We start from the raw sequence: 26664 nt of genomic DNA, 5'->3' as shown, positions 1-26664 counted from the left end.
GGAGTGGGACGTTGGTTTTTTTTTTTTTTTTTTGAATTATTAATTTAATTTAATTAATTTATTATTTTAAAAATTTAGAATAGGGCACATGTGTTCACCAGAGAGAGAGACAGAGAGAAAAAAAGTGAGAAAGCAAGCCACCTTGCATGGGACTCGAACCACAGTTGGCCATGTGGAAGTCCAGTACCTTAACCACCATGCCACCTGCTGGACCCTGCACCGTGTTTTGGATTTTTTTTTTTTTTGGAGAGATTTTCACTGGAGGGCGCGTGTGCTCGCCAGACAGACAGAGAGAGACATAGAGACAGAAAGCGAGAAATCACCCCCCAGGGGGGATGGTCACGCCACAGTCCCTTCTCCTCCATTCTCCTCTCGGGATCTTGGGCACGCACGCACACGCGCCCGGCGTGAGTTTCAAGCCACCGGGTCCGGGATGCGAACCGCAGTCGACTACGTGGGAATCCAGCGACATAGCCATTACGCTAACTGCTGGTTCCCTTGAATAGGATTTTAATTATTTTTATTTTAATAAATTTTATGTGCTTAACAAGTGAAATATATTTTATTAATACATACAAAATAATTCCTTTAAAAACCTAATACAAGTAAAACACTACTGTCTTAAAGCTTATATCATTTTGCAGATGGGTATATTCAATGCTCAACACTGGATGAAGTCTTGTGATATAGATGGAATGGTTCAGACAGGTATGCTTTCTTTCACCACTTTTGGTCCTCTTTTGCTCCCCTTGAGCAAATCCCCAAGATCTTCCCGTCTAAAGGAAATTACTCTCAAAAAATTCACATTTTAAGTTATAGTATTGTCTTCAGAAGTCCCTCTCAGAAAGAGTTCTTCTTGCTGGGTAGGTAATACTTTGCCAATGTAGTTTCTAGAAGCCTTGCTTACCAAGCTCCATTTTCTCTTCCTTATCTCAATTATGGCCTCAGAATAGGACTACATGAATAGTTCTGGCCAATTGAAAGTCTACATGCAAATCTCTAATCTCTCCTCTTATCTTTGCCAAGTCTGAAGACATTTGCTGAGAATGTTAACAAATGATGGAGCCCCTATCAATCTGTACTCTTTAAGTGATCCTTTCTACCTGGTACATAAATGCCGATCTGTGTTGGAAACACATGTGCCATGAATAAGAAATACCTTCCGTATATGTGGGTCATTTGCTACAAATGCCTAATGTATCTTAACAAATACAATGTTCATAAAAATTGCATGAAGTTTGTTCAAATCATCTTCTCAGGCCCACACTGAATCAGACATTCAGGTGCTAGAGAACAGACTTCACATTTTTTTAAAAGGTTAGTCAGGAATTTGGGAACCAGCAGTTAGCGTAATGGCTATGTCGCTGGACTCCCACGTAGTCGACCGCGGTTCGCGTCCCGGACCCGGTGGCTTGAAACTCACGCCGGGCGCGTGTGCGTGCGTGCCCAAGATCCCGAGAGGAGAATGGAGGAGAAGGGATTGCGGCGTGACCATCCCCCCTGGGGGGTGATTTCTCGCTTTCTGTCTCTATGTCTCTGTCTGTCTGTCTGGCGAGCGCACGTGCCCTACAGTGAAAATCTCTAAAAAAAATAAAAATAAAAAAAAAAGGTTAGTCAGGAATTCAATGCACACCCGTGATTAAAATCCCCTGTGGATAGCCATTTGTATCCATTGATTATACTGACAGCAATTACCAGTGTCTTCTGAATCTTTTCACTGAGGGCATCCACAGAAAATTAAAGTAGTTGTATGACTTGCTGAGACCAATAGAGGAAGCTGCTTGTGCCTAGACCCTGTATAGGTGGGGATATGGAAGTGATGGCATCTATGCCCCAGGCCCTGCCTGTCCATAAACCGAGGGTAACAATTTCAGATCACCTTTCACTCACATGTGTTGGTAAGCAGGGGCTGTAGTTGGGAATGTCTGATCTTACACTGGCCATCTAGCCAAACAGGATGAAGAGGGGACAGGTGAAGGGAAGACTCTGTAAGTGCCACTGTAAACCCTCTGTAAGAGGGTTCCCAGAGAAAGTACTCTGGAGCCCAAAGTGGCAGATTCTGCCACCTTTAAGAACTGCATCAAGAGACAGCAGATGGCATAGTGGTTACATTGCTGGAGTCCCATATGGCCAAAAGCAGTTTGAGTCCTGGACCCAGTGGCGTGAAAATAACGCCAAGCATGCATGCCCAATATCCATGAAGGAGAAGGGATTGTGACATGGCTATTTCCTGGGGGGGGGTGATTTCTCACTTACCCTCTCACTGTGTCTCTCTGTTAAGCACACACACACACAAAGAAAAAAACAACTCTTAAAAAAAAACTGCATCAAAATGCAGAAAGCTTGATAGGAAGAGTAAAAGAACAAAATGGGCTGCACAAAGACTAGGATTTGGTAAGAACAACTCTAAAGGCTTTGTTAACTTTATAATTCTGCTTAATCCTGGCCCCCATCATATGCCCATTCTAAATGAGAAAAACCCAGTGCCAAGTGAGCTGAAAGACACCTTTATCCAATCCACAAACACTGCTCCATGCCAGGTACTATATCCAGAAACAAAGTAGGATATACACACCGAGCCAGAAAATAGTTTAAATGTCTCCTCTAATTGTCTGGGGTTTAACTACAAATCTTACCTTGGCCCAAGAGCCAACTTTTGAGCAACAATCCTGTTCCTCTTTCTCTCATATCACATCATGTCATCTGCTTCTCCAAGCCTAAGTTTGATAAATTGACCTAAAGCAGCAGAGTCTATAGGATTGCCCCACCAGTGAGAAGAACTCTTCTTCTACAGCTCATGCAGATTCTAAGAGGGCTTTTATCTTTTATCCAGAAACTACATGAGCAGTGTGCAGGTCTGAAAAATATATTTGGGTATATCTGCGTCCATGTGGGCAAGGTACAGATAGGAGATGTTCTGACCTAAGAAATGATATGTCGCTGGATGGCTAATAAAATGCATCTGTCTACATTGAAGAGCTCTTTTTAATCCTTAATTATTATCATTAAACACAAGTGTAAGTGCTCTGGAATTTCATACTGGGGTGGGGCTCTGTGAACCAGCGCTTCAATTTCCCCAAAGGGCTGGCTGAGAGCAGGGAGCAGGTCCATGGAGATTTGGATATAACCATGACCACTCCTGTGAGTGGAACTATTTTAGTGACAACTGGTTGAATGTCGAAACTATGTAAATGCTGTGGTTAGAGGCACTGGTGTTCTCTTGGCTACTTTGGCTCAGCTAGATGACTTGCTAGCTGAGGTCACCGTGGTCACCTTTCCAAAATCAGAAAAGGGAATTTCCCCAATGTTCCTAACCTACTGGGCATCTCTTGGAGGCACAAAATATAAGCTTTGAAATAGATTCCTCAACTTGCTATACAATTGCTTCACTTGCTATACAGTTGCTTCACTCATGCAATAAAACAAAGCCAGGACAATTTACTTTGCTCATGGCACCCTTCTGCTTCAGGTTCATGATTGTGTGAAATTTGCCTGTACAATGTTTGTATAGGCCCCACCTATATGCAGTGTGAGTTTCAGAGAAGTTATAAGAGAGTTCCTACTGTGGAGGTATGTATAACCTAAAACCCAAACAAGCATGCTCTCCAGCAGTATAACAAAAGTGTCAGAACCATCAAACTTATGTCAGATGGATTTGATTCAAATTTGTGTTCACCCACTTTCTGGTCATCTGAACCTTTATGAGTCCCCTATTTCATCTGTTAAGCCTACATTTAATCCTATGCAAACTGAAGATAATGACAATCCTAGAGAGGTAGTTATGAGAATTAAATGAGATAGTACTGAAAAAGTATTTAGCACAGAGTCTGAACCATAGTGAGGGCCCAGTGAAAGACAGCGATGATGATGAGTCTGGTGATGAAATAGTCATAACCAAAAAATAGAATGGTTACTTAGAGGCAAAATTATAAATGATGTAGCATACATTTGATAGTAGTTTGAAAAATGGAAAAACCCTTGAGGTCAAAATAATAATAATAATAATAATAATAATAATAATAATAATAAAACACTTTATAGTAAAGAAGGACCAACATTGAGCCTGGAAGGATATGTTGAATTCAGGTGGCAGAGGTTAGAAGAGTAGATAATGCCTTGGGCAAAGTAGCTCCAGTAGTAAAAACTTCCAAAGTCAGTTGCATGACCTATAGTATTTTATCTAAGGGACCTAATTTCATTGTATTATTCAATTGTGTTATTAATGAATTCCAAAGCACTCCATTGGAAAGGCATCCATTAAAGTGTCATCCAGACTAGTTTCCTAGTGATCTTTCGTAATTGTCTGATTCTTTATATTTCTAGAGGCAACACCCTCTGGTATTGCAAGTCTTATAATTTAAAGTTGAAGGCAACAAATGGAATTAAATTTGCTAATACACTGACCTTAATATAGGGAAATTATACTGGATTATCTGGGTGTGCCCAATAGAATCAAAGAGTCCTTATATGTGGAAGAAGGATGTAGGAGAGGAAAAACCAGAGAGAGGGCAATATGAGAAGACTTCTAACTGACCTTGAATATGGAGGAAGGAGAGCATGAGCCAAAGAATGTAAGTAACCTCTAGAAGCTTATTCCTGAATCAGAGCCTCCTGAAAGCAGGCTGACAACAACTTGATTTAGTACAGAGACCCATGTTGGACCACTTACTTTCAGAACTGAAAAATAATACATTTTGCTTGCTTTAAGCCACCAAATTTTGGTAATATGTTATAGCAGCAACAGAAAACTAATACAACAAAGAATCTTATTGATAATTAGTCCAAATTTTTATTATATTCTGCTGTAATATTTAAATTTCCAAGAATGCTTTCTCATATGAAGTTTTTCATTTCATATCATCCTGTTTTAGTTTAACAGAGATGTTACATTATTGCCCTTTCTGTGAGTATAACTTGAATGCTGAGGCTTCTTTTTCTTAAAAAAAAAAAAATTGTTATAGGGTGCATGTACTTACATGGGAGAGACAGACAGAGAGAGAGAGAGAGAGAGAGAGAGAGAGAGCATGCAAGTGAGAAATCATCCCTCAAGGGGAATGGCTGCACCACAATCCCTTCTCCTCCATTCTCCGCTTGGGATTTTGGGCTCATACACACATGTGCCCAGCATGAATTTCAAGTCTCTGAATCTGGTACTCAAACCACACAGTTAGCCATGTGGAACCCAACTGCCTTAACCTCCATGCCATCTGTGGGCCCAAGCCTCCATTTTTTTATTTGCTTATTTCTTGGCTTGTTTTCACAGATGAAATCACGGGAGTGAGTTGTATTTCAAAGCATCACTCACACAAGCAAAATATGCACCACAAAAGCCCCAGTACATCTTCTAGGGTGCCTTTCCCAGCTCTCATTCATTAGGACAGGGGTTCTAACCTAACATTCTTGAAACCCTGGGTGAACTTGGGCAGAAAAACAGTGCACATTTATTTTTATTAAACTCTAAAATAATTTGCATTACATTAAAATATGAATGTAAGTACCACATGACAAAGTTGTTAGAAACATCTGAAGTTTTATCACCAACAGGACTCATGTATTTTTTCATGCCACATTGCAGTTGTTGCAGATCTTCCAACATTTTTTTGCATTCACTTCTACTTCAAATGTCAGTAGCTATTCCACTTGCCATATATCTTGTTATTAAATGCACTCATAAAGAAGTTCATATATCACTGTACCACATTTAAACATTTCTTGATAACTAAAATTCAATCTAATTTATCTCCTTGCTAATCCTATGTATATTGTTTTATGCATTTGAAAACATCATTGGGAGAATAGTTTCTTAGCTTTCTAAGACTATAAAGGGATTCATGGCACAAAAGGTTGTACAACACACACTTAAAACCTCTCATTAGTTTTTTCAATCCAAGTCTGTTATATCAGAAATGGGGATTTTTTTTTTTTTTTGACATGTTCTAGTAAAATACAGTCAAATCTTCAGTGGTGTAACTCCACACTCTGAGACTGACTACTGAAAGAGAGAAGGTTTCTCTGAACATGTAAAGGTGTCTGTCATTAGTTAGTTATGATTTATTACATGTTTTATACCAAAACATACTCATACTCTGACCCCTGAACTCAATTAATCTAACGCCTGCTTCTTTTGTGTCAAGTGGAGAAAATCATACCCATAGTATGTCAGACAATTTACAAAATGCAGTTTAAAACCTACTTTGTTTTCTTACTTATCCAAGATTATGGTATCACATGTAGAGCTTCAAAAAGACTTCTTTACTCATGGTCAAGGATTTAGAATATGGACTTTGGGTTAAAAGAAGATTTGAATTCTAACCTTACAACTTACTAGTTTTGGATAGTTACGGAATTATTTCTTAACCTCTATTCTGTTTTCTCATTCTTAAAATAGTTATAGTAAAAACCATATCTCAATGTTGTTGGAGTTAAAGATCATAGATGTAAAGTTCCTAATGCATGTTTTGGCCCATGTATGATAACTGTGTAGTGTAGTCATGCAAAATTTACATTCACAGTAAATAGACATGCAGCAAACTAGTCAAACTTATCTTAGAATGATTTAACACCGAAAAGAATAGTGACTAAATAATATTGCAGTATTATCTCACCAATATTTTGTTTTTGCTTCCTATTCCTCCTGTGAGATTCAATTCCTACTAATGGACAGATTTATGAACACTTTACTTCTGTTCCTGGCATTTTTTTTCACATTATTTATTATTTGTTTTTTGTATATACTTTCAATCATATTGTTTGGCTTACAATGAGACCATTTCGATATGTACACATTTCTCCCCAGACCCGTTGATCAAAATATCTTTAACAGATAACACCACACCTCCCCATCCATCAATGCTCTACCTCTGTATCCCTTCTCCAAATGTCCTTCATTAGGCCCCACTCCTCCACATACACCTCGTCTGACATTCACACCCATCTCTTGTGTTTGTTCAACCGTTAGTCAATCAGTTTCATCACTTTGAGTGATGAAGGCTATTTATCTAGTCAATAGAATAAAGTTGTAAATGTATTTCTTCTTTGCTACCTCACCAACCCTGTCACTTTGATGGAGTGTTGAAAAGAGCTTCTGAAATGATTTACTTGGGTTTAGGTAGGTTAATAGATAGTGGAAACATACTCATTTCCATTTCAAGTTCAGAGGAATTTGTGTCTTTACTTTGATCATTTTTTGATGTTATATAGTTAGACAGCTTTTAGGCCAACCTTTTCTCTTTACAGATGAAGAGACTAGGGCCATGCCAAGCACAGCTTAATTAACTTTACATCTGTTACAGAAACAATGCATTCAGTTCAGTAAGACATGAAACTTGGTGATCTGCCTTAAAATAAATAAACAAATAAATAAATAAGTAAATGCCTTGTTAAACGTACCTTTCCTGAAATGGGTGTTAATGAGTAATTTGAAGAGGCTTCACCAAGCAGATGATACTCATTAGCATGATAGAAGCAGTACCATTTGCCAGTAATGGACATCAATATCTTTAAAATTAGAGAGAACCTAAAAGAGCATAAAACAACTATAACCGTTCCAATTACAAAACTAATAAGAACAAAGAACAGGATTTATTTTATCAACAAGGAAGAAACTGAACATTTCTCCAACTTCATTCTTTTTCCCAAAGTAATTTTCCAGTTGGTGCCAAGCCTTGTAAACCACACTAACTAAATTCTATTCAAGAACAATTACTAGATGCTGTTATCTTTTGATGAGTCCTCAGTAGCAGGAGGACCAAACATAATGAGACTCTAGTCCTTTGTAGGTTGAGGTAGTGGCCAGAAGGAAAACAATGTTTACTATGTAAAGTATTTATATTTGGAACAGTGACCGATATTTCTTAATGAAAAGTGCTAATAAGCTCTGTAATAAATACTGGCATAGATAAACAAGAAAAGTTGTGGAATTATTTTAAGGGAGACCAAGGCTTAAATAAAAATAAAGAAGATAGGCGAACAGATACTTTCAGTTCCTGCTTCTTGTTAACATTTATAATTTAGTAAATAAATGCCAGAAAAATAGTGTTGAAGTTTAATACATGCAGCAGTTGTTATCGACATCTTATTTAGGTTTCCTCCTGTCACCTGGTACACTTTGTAAAAGCCAGATAAAATAGTATCCTGTAGTTGTAATAACAAGAGTAAACTACTTCTTTGGGGTATCACTTTGTAATCTCTGCAGGGATGTTGTGCCACCACTCTACCATCTCCCAAACAGTTTTTCTGAATTATTTCCATATAATTTATGGATGTCAAGCATGCATGCCATCAAGCAATGTGAGCCTGTTTCTATTAAAGTTTTCCCTGGCAGGAAGGAGACAGTTTCTGATAGCTTTCCAGACAGCTATTCAGCACCTGAATGAGCAGAAGGAAATCAAGTTGAAGAACTAAGTGAAACAGATGACTTCAAGTGGGGAATTGAAAGGAATTTAGCAGAGTGCTAAGAAACTAACGGTGGGCAACAGTGGGCTGCATTTGAGTCTTAATAGGAATAACTGGTATTTGTGAGAGCACTGAAAGTTGATCTTTTGCTACTGACCCAGATTATCCTCTCATTTGTTGAATTTCCTATCTCTCTAAAAGCTGCATTCTAAGTCTTGAAATTGAGACACCTTTTAATCATAATACAGATAGCAGGAAAGGAGATGCAATGAAGATCTGACATACCTTTATGGCAAGTACTACTAATAACAAATAAGAAAAGGCACATATAGAATATCATGTGTTTTGAAGAAATTTGTTTCTAATAGTCCCTTAATTGATGCATTCAGTGAGTCTTCCCCATCATAATGAGTACATGCTAATACAAAGATTCTTGTTTTTTTTGTTTGTTTTTGGTTCTCGTTGTTGTTGTCGTTTTATTCTTGCTGTGGCGTTTATGCTATTGAGGAAAACTGCTTGGCTTTTATCCCAGCCTTACCACTGTGTGAACATGATAAATTATTTAACTTCTCAAAGCTTCAGTTTCCTTATCTGTAAAACAAAAATACTACGATAATACCTATTTCAGAAACTAACCTCCTTAAATATGCTTAGCACAGTGTTGTATCATGTTGTAAACTTTCACTATATGTCTACTATTGTTGTAAGAGTGGCTTTGGTGGAGGTTATGCCATGCAAAAGAACAGAAAGAATCAATAATAACCATCAGTAGTTTCACGTCTAATATGCTTTAGATAGTGAGCTAAGAATTTTACATGTATTATTGTTAACCCTCTTTAGAACTCAAGGTAGAATAGACCAAAAGCTGTCTTGAGGATCTAAGTTCAGGAAAAGTGAAATTTCAGCAGTTGGGTAGCTAAGATGGAAAGGTATTTATTTATTTATCTAGTGAATGAGAAAAACATACCCACTTTATAATGACTTTGGATCTTACAATAAGAAAGCTATTAGAGATGAGATGTGATTCTTCCCACCAAAAACCTAGAATAGGACAGGAATACTCAAAATAATGCATGATTTTGTTTGGAGTTTAAAAAACAACTGCAATTTTTAAATGTAGAAGATCAGATCAAGACATTTTAGACCAGAGAAATGCCAACCCTATAAACTATAGATTTTTGTCAGCATACTCTGGATTTCTGAACACACCAACTGACAAAACTATTGGTAAAACTCTTGTGTTCATAGAGCATCAAAAAATAATGACATAGAGCTTAACTTAATTGCATTCTTTCTCACCTCAAGTTACCGCAACAATATTTAAGCTCTCAATCAAGTATTTCCTATGCAGATAGTATGCTCAGTTGTGGGGTAAAGATTAAAACTAGGAAGGATTAAGCAGTCTTAATTAAGAACCCCATTGGAAAAGTAGTGATCACTTTTGTAAATCTTTTTTTTTTTTTTCCAATTGTCAGAGGGAGCATGTACTTGCCAGAGAGAGACATACAGATAAAATACTCTGCACAATGGATTATGGTCACAGTGCATCCCTTCTTCTCTATTTTTCTATCCTGTTGGGATTAGGGCACACACAGAGGCCCAGAGTGTGTTTCAAGCTGTTAGGGCTGGAACGTAAAGGGCAGTTGGCCACATGGAACCTGGTTCCTTTAACCATTAGACTTTGGGGTCAGCTCCCATTGTTTTGTTTGTTTGTTTTTTGGAGAGGTTTTTTGCTATAGGGCGCGTGCACCCACCAGACAGACAGAGACATAGAGACAGAAAGTGAGAAATCACCCCCCAGAGGGGATGGTCACGCCGCAATCCCTTCTCCTCCATTCTCCTCTCGGGATCCTGGGCACGCACGCACACGCACCCGGCGTGAGTTTTAAGCCACCAGGTCCGGGACACGAACCGCGGTCAACTATATGGGAGTCCAGCGATATACCCATTACGCTAACTGCTGGTTCCCTTGTTTGTTTGTTTTTAAAATGTTATTATTATCATGGAAAAGAGAGGAAAATAAATGAGAAACATAGTATTTGACAAGATTTGGCTATACAACCCATTAACTTTTTTTTTTTTTTGAGAGATTTTTTACTATGGGCACATGTGCCCCCCAAAGAGATAGAGAGGGACAGAGAGACAGAGAGTGAGAAACCCCCCCCAGAGGGCATGACCAAGCTGTAATCTCTTCTCCTCTATTCTCCACTCAGGATTTGGGGCACGCACACATATGTGCCTGCTGTGAATTTTAAGCTTCTGGGTCGAGGACTCAAACTGCTGTCAACAGCGTGGGAGTACAGAAATATAATCTTTACTCGATTCGCTGGTCCCATAACCCATTAATTATAGGTCGTATTGGGGATACAGACTCTTTTTTTTTGTTTAATGCAGACATCACTGGAATACATGTCAGTTTTCACACCTTATTGGCAATTATTTCAGTGTTAAAATTTTTTACCATAATATTAGGAAAGGACAGAATTAATGAAATGGAAAAGTTAGTGGGGAAGTTGAAACCTTCAGGAAAGGCAAGCTTCAATTGAGTTTATCAGTAGGGTCTGTGAGGAGTCAAAATGTGATAGAAGACATTGATAATTCAGAAATCATAGAACTTTTCTACCTGGCAGTAAGTAAAGAATGTCACTTCCTGACAAACCCAAAAAACTTTCAAGTACAGGTACTTAAAGGCACAATCAAATGGGAGTTCCTGACTTGGCTCAAACAAGCCTTGAGAGGCTTGTTTAAGTGTCCTCACTCTATGGTAGAGACTGAAAGACTTGAGGACATAAAAGCATTGAAAATTGTTACGGACACTCGGGACAAAGTGGAAGAAGAGTGGAAGAGGCAGAGAGTGTAGGAAAGGAAGTTTTAGAGAAAAAAATAGAGAGGTAAGACATTTGAGGGACACAGATATGGTTTATTATCTGTTGATGATGATGTGTGTAGTATTCTCAACTGAGCTAGGCTGAAGTGTGTATCATGCTGGGTAAGGTCTCTTTACAATCTAAATAATGTATAATGATTGAATGTATAAATAATAATAATTTTGAAAAAAAATAAAGAAAAGGAATAGAGAAAGCAAGTAGCCTTATCTTTTTCCAGTTTTTAGTGGAAAAGTTTTCAGCTTTTCTACATTCGGTATGATGTTACCTATAGGTTTTTCATATATGGGTTTGTGTTGAGAAGTATTCTTTCAATGCCAATTTTGCTGAGAGTCTTAATCACAAAGAGATATTGTATATTATCAAATTATTTTCCTGCATTGATTGATATGATTATATGTTTGTTATCTTTCTTTCTGTTAATATGGTGTGTTACATTTATGGTTTTGTGTCTGTTGAACCACCTTTGCATTCCTGGTATAAAGCTTACCTGATTATGCTGGAAAAAAAAGAAAAAAAAAAGAAGAAAAAGAGTCTAATCTGAAGTTTCTTATAAAAGCTTCCAGCAAGGCTAGCTAAATCAATTAGTGTTCTTATGGGGCTTTGTGTAAATAACAGACCAAATTGAGACTAAATTTATGTTTTCGCAAATAAGTTAGTTTATGCCTCTCTTTGGTAAAAGGGGAAATGGAGAGAGGAAAAAAAAATGACAGTCACATGTGCTAAATACTCCACTAAGTATATCTAGGACTTGCAATTCCAAGCATGGTAACTGTATTTCTATCTATTTCTATGACACTCAAGAAAATATATGAGAGCGTAAATGGGTGAGAGTTATGTACTGTATTATAAGGAGAATCTTAACCAGTTCCCATACATAATACAAGAAAGGCTTTCAAAATGTTTTATTACTTCAACTATTAATAATCAAAACAATGATTTAGGAGAAAAGTCATAAACTGCTATCACATACCAGTGTGTTAAGGAGCTGTAATGAACAACCACCACCTTAGGACACCACAAAAGTAAGCCCTGGGAACCAGCAGTTAGCGTAATGGCTATGTCGCTGGACTCCCACGTAGTCGACCGCGGTTCGTGTCCTGGACCCGGTGGCTTAAAACTCACGCCGGGCGTGTGTGCGTGCGTGCCCAAGATCCCGAGAGGAGAATGGAGGAGAAGGGATTGAGGCATGACCATCCCCCCTGGGGGGTGATTTCTCGCTTTCTGTCTCTATGTCTCTCTCTGTCTGGCGAGCGCACGTGCCCTACAGTGAAAATCTCTCAAAAAAAAAAAAAAAAAAGCCCTAAGGTTTTTGAGATATTTGATGTTTGTATTAGTTTCTAGGGCTGCTGCAGCAAAGTACCATAAACTGGATGGTTTAAATACAGAAATTTATTATCTCACAGTTTTGGAGGCTAACAGTACTAAATCAAGGTGTTGGCAGGGTTGGTTCCTCCTGAAGGCTCTCAGGGAAGGATCTGGTTGGAGCCTCACCTTCTGGTTTATATATGGCTGTCTATGTATGGTTTTCTACTCCTTATACCTCCTCATCATGGTTGCTCTATGTATCAAGATTTCCCCTTTACATAAATACACCAGTCATATTAGATTATGTTCTGCCTTCACGGCCTTGTTATAATTTCACTACCTCTAGAAAGACCCTGCTTCCATATAAGGCTGTATTCTGAGGTACTAAGGGTTAGGATTCCAACATGTTTTTCTTCAAAGCATGGGACACAGTTCAACTCATAACACTTGAATCATAGCTGAAAAATGCTTGGAATAATGAAATTAATCTCTGAGACGATGGCAACACTCTGAGTACACAGCTGCTTGAGCTCAGACTACCAGGTATTGCCAACTGAGTAGGAGAACGAGGAAGGTTCCAGATGACTAGTTCTCATCATCAGTGGCTGGCATTTCACTCATGTTTGAAATCACGAAAGACCAAGGAATAAATATGGGATTTTGGAGTGAGAAAGTCAGCATGGGTGAAAATGTTAAACTAAAAATTGAATATAGGTCAGAAATACAGGAAGGTCCTGGAATTACTTTCTGAGACTCTATTTACTTTAGCCAAGGATCTCTCAGCACACATTCGTCCTCCAAGTTGCCACTGAGCTGAAAATGCTTAATGCATCGCTGTTCCATGCCGTTGTTATTGTCTTCAAAATAATGGATGGTGAAAAATAATCAAGTATTAATTTGCATGGGTTTATTTTTATTTTTAATTAATTAGTTAATTGTATGTTCATTCAGCAAGAATTGTCACAGCATATGGAATGTGATTTCCCATCCAGAGTACACTGCATAGTGGCTTAATCATACATGTTATCATCGATAATTTTCCATTTCTGGTTTCATATATATATTTTTTTCCCCTCCTATTTCTCACCCTCTGCCATTTCCCAACCTCCTCCCACACTATCTCTGGTGTCTATACTTGTTTTCCATTTCTCCTTCCCCCCTCCCACATTTTATTGATTCACAAAATATTTTAATTAATTTAACTACTTTCAATTTTTTAAATGTATTTTCTCTTTACCCATTAAAAGTGGATGAAAAGAAATATTTTTAAAATGATTTGAAATACCTAGAAGAAGAACCAGGTACATAAAGGTTGTAGTTTTTAAATATAAGAGTATTTCTTTATGGAAAATATTCTAAAATATCCTAACACTATTTCTTTGAAGCCCATACACACACACACACACACACACATTTTTGAAATGGAAGCTATTGAGGCTATATATTCTGTGGGGCCTAGTGCAAAAACTGAAACTGCAGGACTCCTTGTTCATGAACTATTAATAGGGAAAAAAAGACAATACAGCATGAAGCCCAAGTGTGAGCGCTTCTGGGGTCCTGTGGAGCTGTGAGTCAAGAGCCCTTGGAACCTACACTGTGTGTCCCATGGCCCCTGAGCAGTACGTGGCTCTTCTGTAAGCTCATATCTCAGAGAATAATTGGCAATATGATAGACTCTTCTCATTATAAAACACATAATGATCTCTTCAGATTTAAGAGTTGCACGAACTACCAAATCAAAGACCAAATGAAAATTTTGGAGCCTAAATGAAAGGCAGGCTGTAGCCTCACTGAGCACTCAGAACAGACATGCCCCTCTCACTCATCAGGACCCTGCTATTGCTCTTTCTTACTCATTTTTATCCTCGTCTCTCCTTTTCACATATCTAACCATAACAAGGAGCGGAACCATGACCTCATGTGTTTTGTACTTAGGAAAGCATAGGTTTGTTTTCTGTTTTATTTTCAAAAGAGTTAGGTCAATAAAATAATAAACTTTGTATTGCTGCCGCTTTATACAAAGGGATTTAACTTGCATTACTCACCTTTGCTTTAGTCACTCATATTAGTCACCTACCTTAAGTGGGACTTCTTACTGGGACGAAGATTGAAGCCACATGGGGACCAGCAGTTAGCATAATGGCTATGCCGCTGGACTCCCATGTTAGCGACCGCGGTTTGGGTCCTGGACCCAGTGGCTTAAACTCACGCCAGGCGCATGTGCGTGTGTGCCCAGGATCCCAAGAAGAGAATGTAGGAGAAGGCATTGCAGCGTAGTCATCCCCCAGGGGGTGATTTCTCGCTTTCTGTCTCTCTCTGTCTGTCTGGCGAGTGCACATACCCTATAGGAAAAACTCCCCCCCCCCCAAAAAAAAAAGAAAAAAGATTGAAGCCACATGGTCTAGATGAATTTTGTTTTATCCTCTACTTCTTAAACACCTGGTGATGGGTCAACCTGAGGTATAAAGATTTGACCTCTAGAATTCCTGAGACTCATTAAGGTGGGGACAAGCCTCTGGGGTCACAGTGAGCCTATCAATCACTACACTACATTTCTTAGCCCCGGGGTCTCCTCAGAGCTGCTGCTCTGACAGCTGTTCCATGGGATTTGGAGAAAACTGCCCTTTCCATGGCATACCACTTTCCTGGAAGATTGTACCTATTTAGCTAATACGAAGATGTCTTTGGATGGGTAGATGGAGGAGCAGGCTCATAAGTCTTCCTTAGTTCTACCCAAGAGTTATGGGGAGGGGGGAGAGTTTGATGTGTATATGGAAACTGAATTTTGATAAGTTCATTCACTATAAGGTAATTGCATATTTTAAAGTATGTATTTTTTTTTTTTTTTGGAGAGGTTTTTGCTATAGGGTGCGAGCACTTGCCAGGCAGACAGAGACAGAGAGACAGAAAGCGAGAAATCACCCCCCAGGGAGGATGGCCACGCTGCAACCCCTTCTCCTCCATTCTCCTCTCGGGATCTTGGGCACGCACGCACATGCGCCCAGCGTGAGTTTTAAGCCGCCGGGTCTGGGACGCGAACCATGGTCGACTACGTGGAAGTCCAGCGACATAGCCATTAAACTAACTGCTGGTCCCAAAGTATGTTTGTTCTAAAAGCACTAAACTTATGATTCTTTACAGTTTTAGAAAAGTGGACTAATCTGATTTTTTATATTTCAGGTACTATGATATGAAAGAGAATTTCTTTCTAATGTTTACTCTTTGTGATTACATTCCTATACTCTATGTCTTAGGGAGGAAAACAAAGAAGAGAGTCCCTCTTACCAAAAGGGTCTTTTTCCTCTTCCTCAAACACTAGATAATTCCCAGGTGACAAGTGCTACCTGGTCGAATAAGAATTTGTGACTTCTTTGTCCTGTTCTCTGCTATGGGTAGCATTGACTTCCAACACAGAGTTCTCTGGGCTTTTTAAATGCCCTCATCCAAAAAATAAAGATAATACTTCTTTTCATGTATGGCACAAATGGTAGGATGTATATGAGAGTAATAAACCTTGATCTCTACTATAATTACCGTATTTTGATACAGGTACCTAATGATAATATTCCTAGCATATGGTACATGTAATGGAAAGGTAGGTGTTACAATGTCTCTGATGCTACGCTGACTTTGTCTAGGACCTTCAGCATCTGTTCCTCCAGCAGGCTGACCTAAGAGCTGAAAGTGCTAGACATTTGTGAACAGAGCTCTGTTCATATGCTTTAAAAAAGAAAAAAGCATTGCTACAGGTTGCATGCACTCACCTGAGAGAGACAGAGAGAGAAGGTAAGAAAGCACTCCCCATGGGGAATGATCACATACAATTCTTTCTCCATTTCTCCTTTTGGGATTTAGGGCATGAACCCAGTGTAATTTTTAAGCCACTGGGTCCAAGATTCAAACCATGCTGTCAGCTATGTGGGATTCAGACGCCTTAACCACATGCCACCAGCTGGCCTCCTGTTCACACATTTATAACTGTGCCTCTTGTTATCTTCAGAATGTGAAACAGAAGTACAAGGCTTAGTGTTCACAGTCCTTACTAAACACTTTCCACTTCTGAAATTCACTTCAGGATATCATATACTTTAAAAAACAAATAAGTAATAACAAAAAAAAAAACACTACTTTTAATGATGTTTTCCCTGAACTGCAAAATAAGGTATATGTATTGTATACAGAGCTACTGCATTGTAAAAATAATCATTAACCCACAAATCTAAAGCTAGACAGAAATAAAACAGCGTAAACATGGTCTGCACATTGACTTAAAAACATCTTCACAGAGATGGTTTAAATTTTACAAATTGCAAATGCGACTTTGGCTCAGCTCCCTGAATTTAGATTTGTTATTCACGTCTACAGACACATGCTGCTGTGAAATAAAAAGACCGTCTAACTCAAGTTACATTAAATTAAACTTCCTTTGAAAGTGTCAAAAATGGCAATTATTTGAAGTAATTGTTGAAATAGCATTTACTGTTAAATAATTGTCAATTGAACAATTATTAATTGTTCAGCAATTACAATATTTGGCTAGTAAATGTTGAAATATTTGTTCTCTAGTGCTTTATGACAATTCCTATAGTATGTTCCTTTACAATGAAATTTAAAAATTCTTTATTGTAAACACTGAGTCATGCAACCCTTTATATTTCCTCTGATTCAATCTGTCATAGTTAAACATAAAACAATGTTTAAAATTTAAAACAATGTTTCTAATAACTGCCTGGAACAAGCTTATGAGCATATTTGCAAAAAAAAAAAGTTTACAAAAGACTGAAAAAACATGTATTCAAATGACATAAAAAAGTAATTACTCTTTGAAGATCAGTAAGTGGTTAGAAATATGCATGTGATCATATGAGATGCTAGGTGAAATACAGTTTATGCATGAAGTTTTGTTTTCTCAATCTCTGGAAGTATAACAGGGCTTTTCATTTGTTTATTTTAATTGTGAGAGAGAGGAAAATATAGCACCCCTCAATGGCACATGGTCTTAACACAACCCCTCCTTCTCCATTTCTCCATCCTGTTGGGATTTTAGGCATGCACACACACATGCCTGTTGTCTTTTTCAAGCTACTGGGTCCAGGATTCATAATGCAGTCTGCAGGTAGGATCTGGCTCCCTTATAACTGTGAGGTTGGCCCATTTTGGTTTTGTTTGTTTAATTTATTTTTTTAATGTAAAGCAGCTATCATCTCTCTACCTGTCTTTGTCAGTGGCTCCTCTTCCAGCAATGCAAGAAGGACTTATTTTCAATCTTTCATTCCTTGAATTCTCTTTTTACGTTCCCAAAACCAGTAAACCAGAGGGTCACAAGATAGCAAGTTATATGCACTCCTTTCAGGCACACCTGGCAAGGCCGCGCACTGCCATTAGCAATGTTAACCTGAAATAACATGAATTAAAAGTAGCAGCAAAAACAAGAACAGAAAGTCCAGAGTGGGTAAATTGCCTTGCTGACTATTTTGTAAGTGGAAAAATAAAATACTGTTCCTCATCAGCTTTCTCACTTTCTCTTTTCAAATTTCCCCGACTTTCATCTTTGTCATGCAGTGGGCCTCAGTTGTGAGTTGAAGGTGTTGGTTGCTGGAATTCAGATTTTTGGTCAATTGAACTTGAAAGACCAGCCAGCAGAAGCTGTTTACCTAGGGACAAAGTGTCCTCCAGTGGAGAGGTGATCTTAGGATGAAACAGAGTCAGGAAAATAAGCTGGGGCAGATAACGAAGGCCAGTGGTGTGTGTGTCTGTGTGTCTGTGTGTGTCTGTGTGTGTGTGTATAAATAGTGAGGAGAGAGCAGTATTTGTCTCTGGAACTCCCTATGATATTAAGTCTGGGTCCTCAGGAAGTGAGGAAAGGAAGAATGGTGTTATGAATAAATACCTAGAGGACTGTTTTTACGAAATCCTCTCTAAGACACTTGGGACATTTATGGAAGAATGGTGTTATGAATAAATACCTAGAGAATCCTCTCAAACACACTTGGGACATTTAAAGCAATGTTTTGTACATGTTACAAAGTTTGATATCAAAGGTAAAAGAGAGATCCTCTTTGTTTCTCTGTCCGGCCACTTAAGAACTTCTGCATTCTCTGTCTGGTTTGTCAATAAAATGGCTTCATAATAATAGAAACAGACACAGCATGAGGCACAAATAGCCAGTAGTTAGTTTCTGGTGGGAATACACAGTGACTGGTTGTCGACCCAAAGGAGAGATCACCAAATGGGCCTACAGCAAAGAAAGCTCCATAAGATTGCCCAGACCATGGGCCACTGGCAGTCTCATTCCCTGGTCATATGGGACGACTCTTATGCATGCCCAGAGATTTCCAGGTAACGCTCTGAGGTATACGGTTATGCAGAACCAGTGAGAGAGTGAGAGCACACAGAGGCAGGTTTTATTTTGGTCAGTATCATAGTGTTCACTTCTACCCTGCAGGTTCCTGAAAACTGAGGGAACATGGGTTATACCATCTTGTCATGCAGGAAACTAGAGTCTCTTCAGAATCAGGGTGACCCTCCTCTGGTAAATGAGGCTCCGATGTGAATGGTCTTTACACTCTAGGCTTTTAATGGGAGTTATTTGGCAATGAGCAGGGCTTGCCCTGTCTGTTTCCTTCTCTAGACTATACCATTCATCCTGTTTTCTCCTATTAGCTTCTGTTCTGTTCTGTGAGTGTGTCTAAAGAGGAGGACAAAATAATGTTATACAAACTTCACCTATTATTTAAATTCAAGCTTTTAGCATTCCCCATCCACGTATCTTTCAGCCACATGGTTCATTTTATTAATATTTTCTCAAAGCATAACCAATGAGCTTTGTTTTAGGTTAAAATAGTCCAAATTGACTGATACATGCTTTGAGTCTCCTGTGATAATAATACAGACAAAAAGGCATGTTTTTGAAGAGGGGACATTTTGGAGGGCATTGGTGAGACATCCATACTCAAGAATTTTCGAGTAGAGGAGATTGCTCTTGAGATGTTAAACTAGTAAATTCATTCTAGGTGGTCAACCTTCTTCAGGAATCAACAAAGAACTTGTCTGTTACCATGTGCCATTATACCTAAGATTCCAATCAGAATGATTAGAAAATTACTCAGGGTTCTAGAGCTAACCCAGGAATGTAACAATATATGCAATGACTTAATTTTATTACACTTTATTTAGGGAATGAATTTTATTACACTTTATTTAGGAAAAGATAACCAACAGCTACCTAGTTTACTGAGCACTTAAGCCAGCATTGGGTTTATAATACTATCTCATTGAATTCTTCCAATGTCCCTGATAAAAGTGATCACATCCATTTTACAGATTAGAATGCATAGGTTCTGAATGGTTGCATAGCTCCCCAAAGTTATTTTTTCTAAGTGACAGATTCAGAATTGTGATTCATAGTTGTCTGATTTCACCGAACTTGAATTATCAAATGCTGAAGCTATCTGTGTCAGAATCCCCTAAATAAGATTTCTGGGTCACTTTTTTTTTTTCTTTTGATACTAGAGGGCATATGCACTTGAGAGAGAGAGAGAGGGAGAGAGAGAGGAGCAATCACCTCCTTTAGGGAATAGTTAAACTGTAATCCCTTTTCTTCCATCTCTCTCTCCTTTTTAAATTTCATACACTCAGTGTGTTTATCAAACCTCTGGATTCAGGCCTTGAAATACACACTCAACCATGGGGATCAGCTCCCTTAACCACCAGATCACAGAGCTGGCCTCTGAGTCACCCCCCATTTTGATTAATTTGATCTTGGAATGGAGAGTGATTGTGGTAGCAATAATTTATGCTTTTCAAAGTCTAGTAAGACATTCTGCTGTTCATTCAGCATTAACAATCACTGACCCATAGGTAGAAAAAGAGAAACCATACTCATTCAAGCACTCTATTTATTGAGTAGTGCCTTGTCTGACTGGCAAGAGGTCTCTCCTTCCAATAGATGTGTCCTGATCCTATTTAACTTTCTTCCTCTATAACTGATTTCCTTTGTTCTTTTTTTTTTTTTTTTTGGAGAGATTTTCGCTATAGGGCGTGTGTGCTCACCAGACAGACAGCAGACAGAGAGAGACATAGAGACAGAAAGCGAGAAATCACCCGCTGGGGGGATGTTTACACCGCAATCTCTTCTCCTCCATTCTCCTCTAGGGGTCTTGGGCACGCACGCACATGCGCTCGGCGTGAGTTTTAAGCCACCGGGTCTAGGACGCGAACTGTGGTCAACTACGTGGGAGTCCAGCGATTTAGCCATTACACTAACTGCTGGTTCCTAATTTCCTTTGTTCTTGTTCTAGTTTTACAAGCATCATGAAAACATGGTTTTCCAGGTAGTTCATCTTCCAGGAAATAGTACAGTGTTCTGCAGATCCAGACGTTTCACTACAGGTTAATACAGTGATGTCTGTCAGTATAGTTATGGTGAATTCTCAACTCCCAGCCAATCTGTGTGCCAAAATATCAGCCTCCAATTTTGAGGACCAGCCTCTGACTTCAATGCATCTGAAAAAGCAAAAGCAACCTCGAATGGGTATCTACAAGCACCTTTTCTTGGGAGATGTACATGTCTGCTCTAGAGGGCACAGAGAGGCTTCCACTTACCACTGCAGCTGTTGGTGTTAGAATTTGGTAGGGGAGAAGGGTCATCTACCCTATTGGCAACAACACTCAGTAAAAAGCCCTTCCCCAAATATGTTACGGTATACAACTAATAAAGCTTCTGCTTACTAAAATGTAACGGTATTTTAGCCTGGCTCTCTGAGATATTCCCAGAGCATTCTGACAAGGGGTAGGAGAAAGGGATAGAAAAGAATGTGAGTGGTTTTAGGGAAAAGAAAGACTTTTATACTTCAGTTTCTTGGAATACTGCTTTATATCAAGAGTTGAATAATGTTTTCTATAAAGGACCAAATAGTAAATGTTTAGCCTGAATGAAGAGGATCAGGTTTATAGGCAAGTCCTTAGTTCATTATGACAATTGATCAATCACACAGACTATGTGGGCTTTGCTAGTTTATCTCTGAGATGATATTATTATTTTATTGGGCAGGGGTATCTCACCCATGATTCATATTTAATAAAAAATAGAGTATATTGATTATTTGAGGATTTACTCTAATACTAAGTGAAGTCCTACCAAAGTTAAGTTTTGTGGAAATTTTAACAGTATTAAATTGTAGTTGAAAGATAATGGGAGCTGACCTGTAGTATGGTGGTTTGGAGGGCTGTGTCCTATGTGGCCAGCTGCATAGCCTGAGACTCAGACCCAGCAGCTTGACAAACATTACAGGTGCCTGTGTGTGCATGCCCAAAATCCTGAAAAGGAGGGAGAGATGGAGGAGAAGGTATTGTGGTGTGGCCATTCCCCATGGGGAGGCAGGGATGCTTTCCCACTTTCTTTTCAGCAAGTACATGCACCCTCTAGCAAAATAAAAAAGAAAAGTAGAGTAGGAAAGTAATTATTAAAAATCATTCTTTCAAATAGTATTAGATTGATGATGTAAATTTACTATTGCTAGTCTTTGGTGACATCCCATAGGTATGTTTTGAAATTGGCAACAAAACCAAAATCTCAAAACTGTGTTAAGTATTCTTAAGTATGGAAAAGCATCAGATCCTTCAAGCAAGGCAAATATGTGAATAGTAAAGAAGAAACCAATTATATAACACTTTGAAATGATAGCTTCAACTTCAGAGAATTGGGATAAATAGTAGATTCACAGGCAGTGATTTCTCTTCTTCATACAACTGCTCAGAAATTTACTCGGGGACCAGAACATGGAGCAAGCCCAGGTTTTGGGCCCAGTGCCTTCTACTCCTGAACCTTTCTCAAGTTCTTCCTTTTTAGCAAGGTCTTAGAAGCTAAGGCTCTTGACTGTAGAACTTGTGTGGATGAAGGAGCAGAGCTGGAGGTGTGGGAAGCCTAACCTTCGTAACTTTCATCAGGAGCTGGAATGAATGTTATCACCAACTCACCTAAGATTTTTCCATTTCAAAGAAGACTTTGCTGGATGGGAAGCGTTTCTATTGTAGAATCATTTCTACCTATTTTCTGCCTATTTTTTTTAAAAAGATAAATATTCATGTAGTTTTTAGACTTTAAAAAAATATAGTTTCAGGAAGGAGATGTTATAAAACAAATTATTTACAGAAAAATAAATATTATATCTAGAGGTACATTATATAGCTTACGAGTTCTCTGAATACTGGAAGACGGAACATTATTAGACTAAAGCTTTTAACTCTTAACTTTTTCAATGAACCATATTCTTTCAAGACTATAAAATCCAAGAAGCGTATAAAAAGGGGTTGGCAAATGGATTGAGGGGGCCAGATCGCATCTTGGTCTACATATTTATTTCATGATAACTTAAGAAGTTGATGGATTTTGAAAATGATTCCCACTAGTTTTAAAGGATATATTTTGAGCACTCAGGTCTACATCTAGTGTTTGTTATTTCTAAGTGTGGAGAATGTTGCAACAAGAGAACATTTAGGAGAGATAATGAAGAAACGAGTTAAAACGGATTCAAGTGCTGAAAGAGCAGAATTCTTATTCTACAAATACAGATACTTTGTTTTCAGGGAAAAAAAGAGTCTAAATAGAGAAGATCTATTTTCCTGGACCCTTTTTTTAATTTGAAACTTTTTGTTCCTTAGATTTTAGGTGACATCACCCTAATAACGAGGGGAGAGATAGTTATATAAAAAATAGTTTATTTACTTCTTCCATGGGAGAGAGACAAATAGAAACAGACATAGGTTGCTAATGACATGTTTCATCCCCAGTCTAAGTTGGCATGGATTATGGGTATACGTGTTCCCAGCATGTTCAGGGAGGTCATGACTGAAGAGGACCTTCTCCATATGCATCCAGATGCATTATCACTGTGCCATCACTTTGCCTGTAAAAGATCATTTTAACCACATGCAGAGTTTCTTTCATTTAATAAATGGATATGGAACGTTGACAACTAGGTGGGCCTTGACCTTAACACTGGACTGTGAAACATGGACATGCATCTCTCCCATCTGAACAAGACATGGACAGGTACCTGTCATAATTTTCAGAGGGAAGCCCTGTAGGCACCTTCCTACTTGTGAGGTCAGTCATCTACCCTCTAGAAAGATTTCTAAAAGGATCTGTGAGTTAATGTTTACCAACTGCTTTAATATCCTACGATTAAAATGGGTACCTCAGAAAGAAGTGGCCATGCTGGAATTTGGAGGCTATTCAAATATCCAGCCCAGCAAGTCTAATGGTTTGTTTTCAACATTTATTTAACCTCCTTCTGCACTCAAGAAACCTGAGAGCATTTGGAGGAAGTTTATACTGAAGGAAATGGAGAAAGTGTACATTGTTTTTGAATTGTTTTGGTAAGGCTCCTGGATGACAAGAGTGTGTTTTATAATTATGAAAACTTGCCCCACTTGGAGAGATGTTGTAGATGTTAAATCTTTGAGCTGACCAAGATTGGGTATCATGCCATGCCACCTTGGAAAAACAAATGTTGTTAGAGCCCTTGAAATAATCTTAAATTCTGTCCTTGAAATAGCTATAAATGAACTTGGCCTCTGTTCAACATAGGCCAGTGAAGAGAACATGCCAGGGGGAAATGTTTTTGTCCATTCTGCAGTGGCCAGCTGTCACTGCCTGCCAACAAGTAGAAGGCACAGAATTGCCGGATCTGTGGGAATAAGCAAACAGTTCTGTTTTCTGCACAGAAACTCATTTCCCTGTGCTTCATATTGACAATTGTGAGCTATATTTACAAAGGGGTTTGTATGCAAAAGAAGCATCCACTAGGGTAGGCAAATATTTACCCCAGCAGGTCTTAGGAGCTACCACCGAGCTTGCCTTTTATAGAGCCAGGTGATAGTACATTTCAAAGTGCAGCTTTGAGAGACAAGTGTTTATTGACATAAACATGTTCTTTAATTAATATTTATCTCAACCAAAGTGACATAAGTTGCTAATTATGCTGATATGAGCACAGATTGAGATATTCTTGTAGGAAAAAAGGGGTAGCAGACAATCCTTTTGGATTTGACATATGTATGTTTAAATAAGCTTGATTTGTACCTAAATTAGCCTGAATTCAGTCTGGCTTTTCATTAACCATATTTAAAATAGCCTTCTTAGCAATCAAGTATACTAGGCTAAATTTTTGTCTTGAACACTAAGTATGTCAAGTTGTACGCTACACTAGTCATTTAATACCATCTCAGTGTTCTGTAAGAGTTCGTTTTTATCCCAGTGATAATAACTGAGAACTTTGTATATTTACCCAGAGCTGATTATCTTGGTAAGTGCTAGAGTAAGTAATTCTTTAAAATAAGAATTTTGAATGGAAAAATGTCTTTAATTTCCTTCCAAGTTCTAATAGGAATATGTTTTATTAATTATCAGTCAAGTCATGACTTTTATTCTATGTTTTTCTATGCAAAAATGCATCATGACTTTCCCGACATCCCAATATTATAAGTGTTGTTTCTATATATATTAGATGTCTTAAAATATGTGCACTGTTTATGACAGGGCCTGGTACATAGTAAGGACTCAAATATATATAAATATTTACTCAATTAAATATATACACTTTATATTTACAAGGATGATTATTTATAATATGATTTTTAAAAAGGAGAGTCTAGACCACATCATCTATTTTTTACATGACCAAAAATAATAATTATTGCTTGCATAGCATTTGTTATGTGCTAGTGTCTGTTTCAAATATTTACTATATAATTATCTACCTAATTTTCAGGCAACCCTATAAGAAAGGTAATTTTAGTGTCTATTTTGTCTGATGTGGACCTTGAGGCACAGAGTATTTAGTAATTTGCTGGGGCTCGTATAGCTAGTATGTGGCACAGCTGAGAATTTGAACCCAGAGTGGGTATAGAGTCTGTGTGCTTGGTCACTATGCCACTCCTGCCAGTCAAGAGGCCAAACATATTTATATACTAGAATAAAGATAAGCCTTATAAATTCTCTCCTCTCCAGCACTCTCTGAAATACATTTCTCGTGCATCAGTGCTTTGACACCATTTTCTAGGTACAGTGAATCCACAGTAAGATCCTGAATTTTATTTGAATCAGTAACAAACTATATGATATTTACTATGATATTCACAGTTGAAAAAGATCAATAGGAAGAACAATAATATTAACTCTTTAAAATATTTTATGAACTAGGACTCTACTTCTTGTAGCATGAAAGATTAAAGAGTACATGAATGGTTGAGAAGCTAGCTTACGGATGATTACTTTTAACCTCGTAACAACATCAGTGTTGATGACTGTTTATGGAGAATCTTGCTTGTGTCAATAACACTGCATGTTTATTTTCAAAGTGTGTAGTTTAATCTTTGTCACATTTCTGAAGCCTGCTCACAAAAATAAGAATGTTTTTTTCACTCATTTCTGTATGTAGCCTATTAAGAGGATTTTTGTTTTTAATTTCTAGCAATTCAGTGGCTAAGACTTCTAGCATCTTAATTTATAATTTTGAAGTAAAGATTCTTGCCTGCCATATTTGCACTTTATTTTATTCTTTACCAACTTTAGAACAGAGTATATGCCAAAAAATAACACTCATCCAGCCAGTTTTTAAATGATATAGAATTAAAACCATTGTTTAATAACAAAGAAGAAAGCACTCATGTTATTTGGTTATTCCAACAAAAAGATTTACTTACAAAGCACCTAAGGGTTAAGTCTATTTGTACACAAAATGAGACACAACACTGGGATAGGAACAGATATAATTTGATAGTGTATCTTTTATATTACATTGATGATAGATTCAAATTTTCCAAAAAGAGTGATGAATACTGGTAAGCTGTGAAAAATAATTTTAGTTTTTTAGTAGTAGTAGTTGAAATAGTGATTGCAATGTTCTGAGTTTAGAGTAGATATCTAATCTGCATTGTCTCATTCGTGTGCGTGAATATCAAGACACAAACTCAGATTTATAAGAACTATGTCTGCCATTATTTTCAACAACTCAGTTTCTTTTTTTAAAGTTTATTTTATGCACGATAGAGAGCACATATGTGCATATGAGAG

The 26664-nt window shown here is 37.9% G+C and overlaps 1 long non-coding RNA gene across 2 annotated transcripts in view; it reads right to left on the bottom strand.

The window, feature by feature from the left end:
• Positions 1-8858: 8858 nt before the first annotated feature.
• The window catches only part of LOC102486024 (uncharacterized), a 49118-nt gene continuing 31312 nt past the window's right edge, over positions 8859-26664 (bottom strand). Inside the window, exon 4 of one of the 2 annotated variants that reach the window (XR_337075.1) lies at positions 8859-8985. This is a non-coding gene — a long non-coding RNA (uncharacterized LOC102486024). Of the gene's footprint in view, positions 8986-20860; positions 21093-26664 lie in introns of those variants that run through there. The other variant, XR_337074.1, reaches the window with a different exon arrangement.

The sequence above is a fragment of the Tupaia chinensis genome, unplaced genomic scaffold (genome assembly GCF_000334495.1).
Source record: "Tupaia chinensis unplaced genomic scaffold, TupChi_1.0 Scaffold144180_1, whole genome shotgun sequence".
Taxonomy (NCBI): domain Eukaryota; kingdom Metazoa; phylum Chordata; class Mammalia; order Scandentia; family Tupaiidae; genus Tupaia; species Tupaia belangeri.
This window is presented reverse-complemented; position numbering and strand designations above follow the sequence as displayed.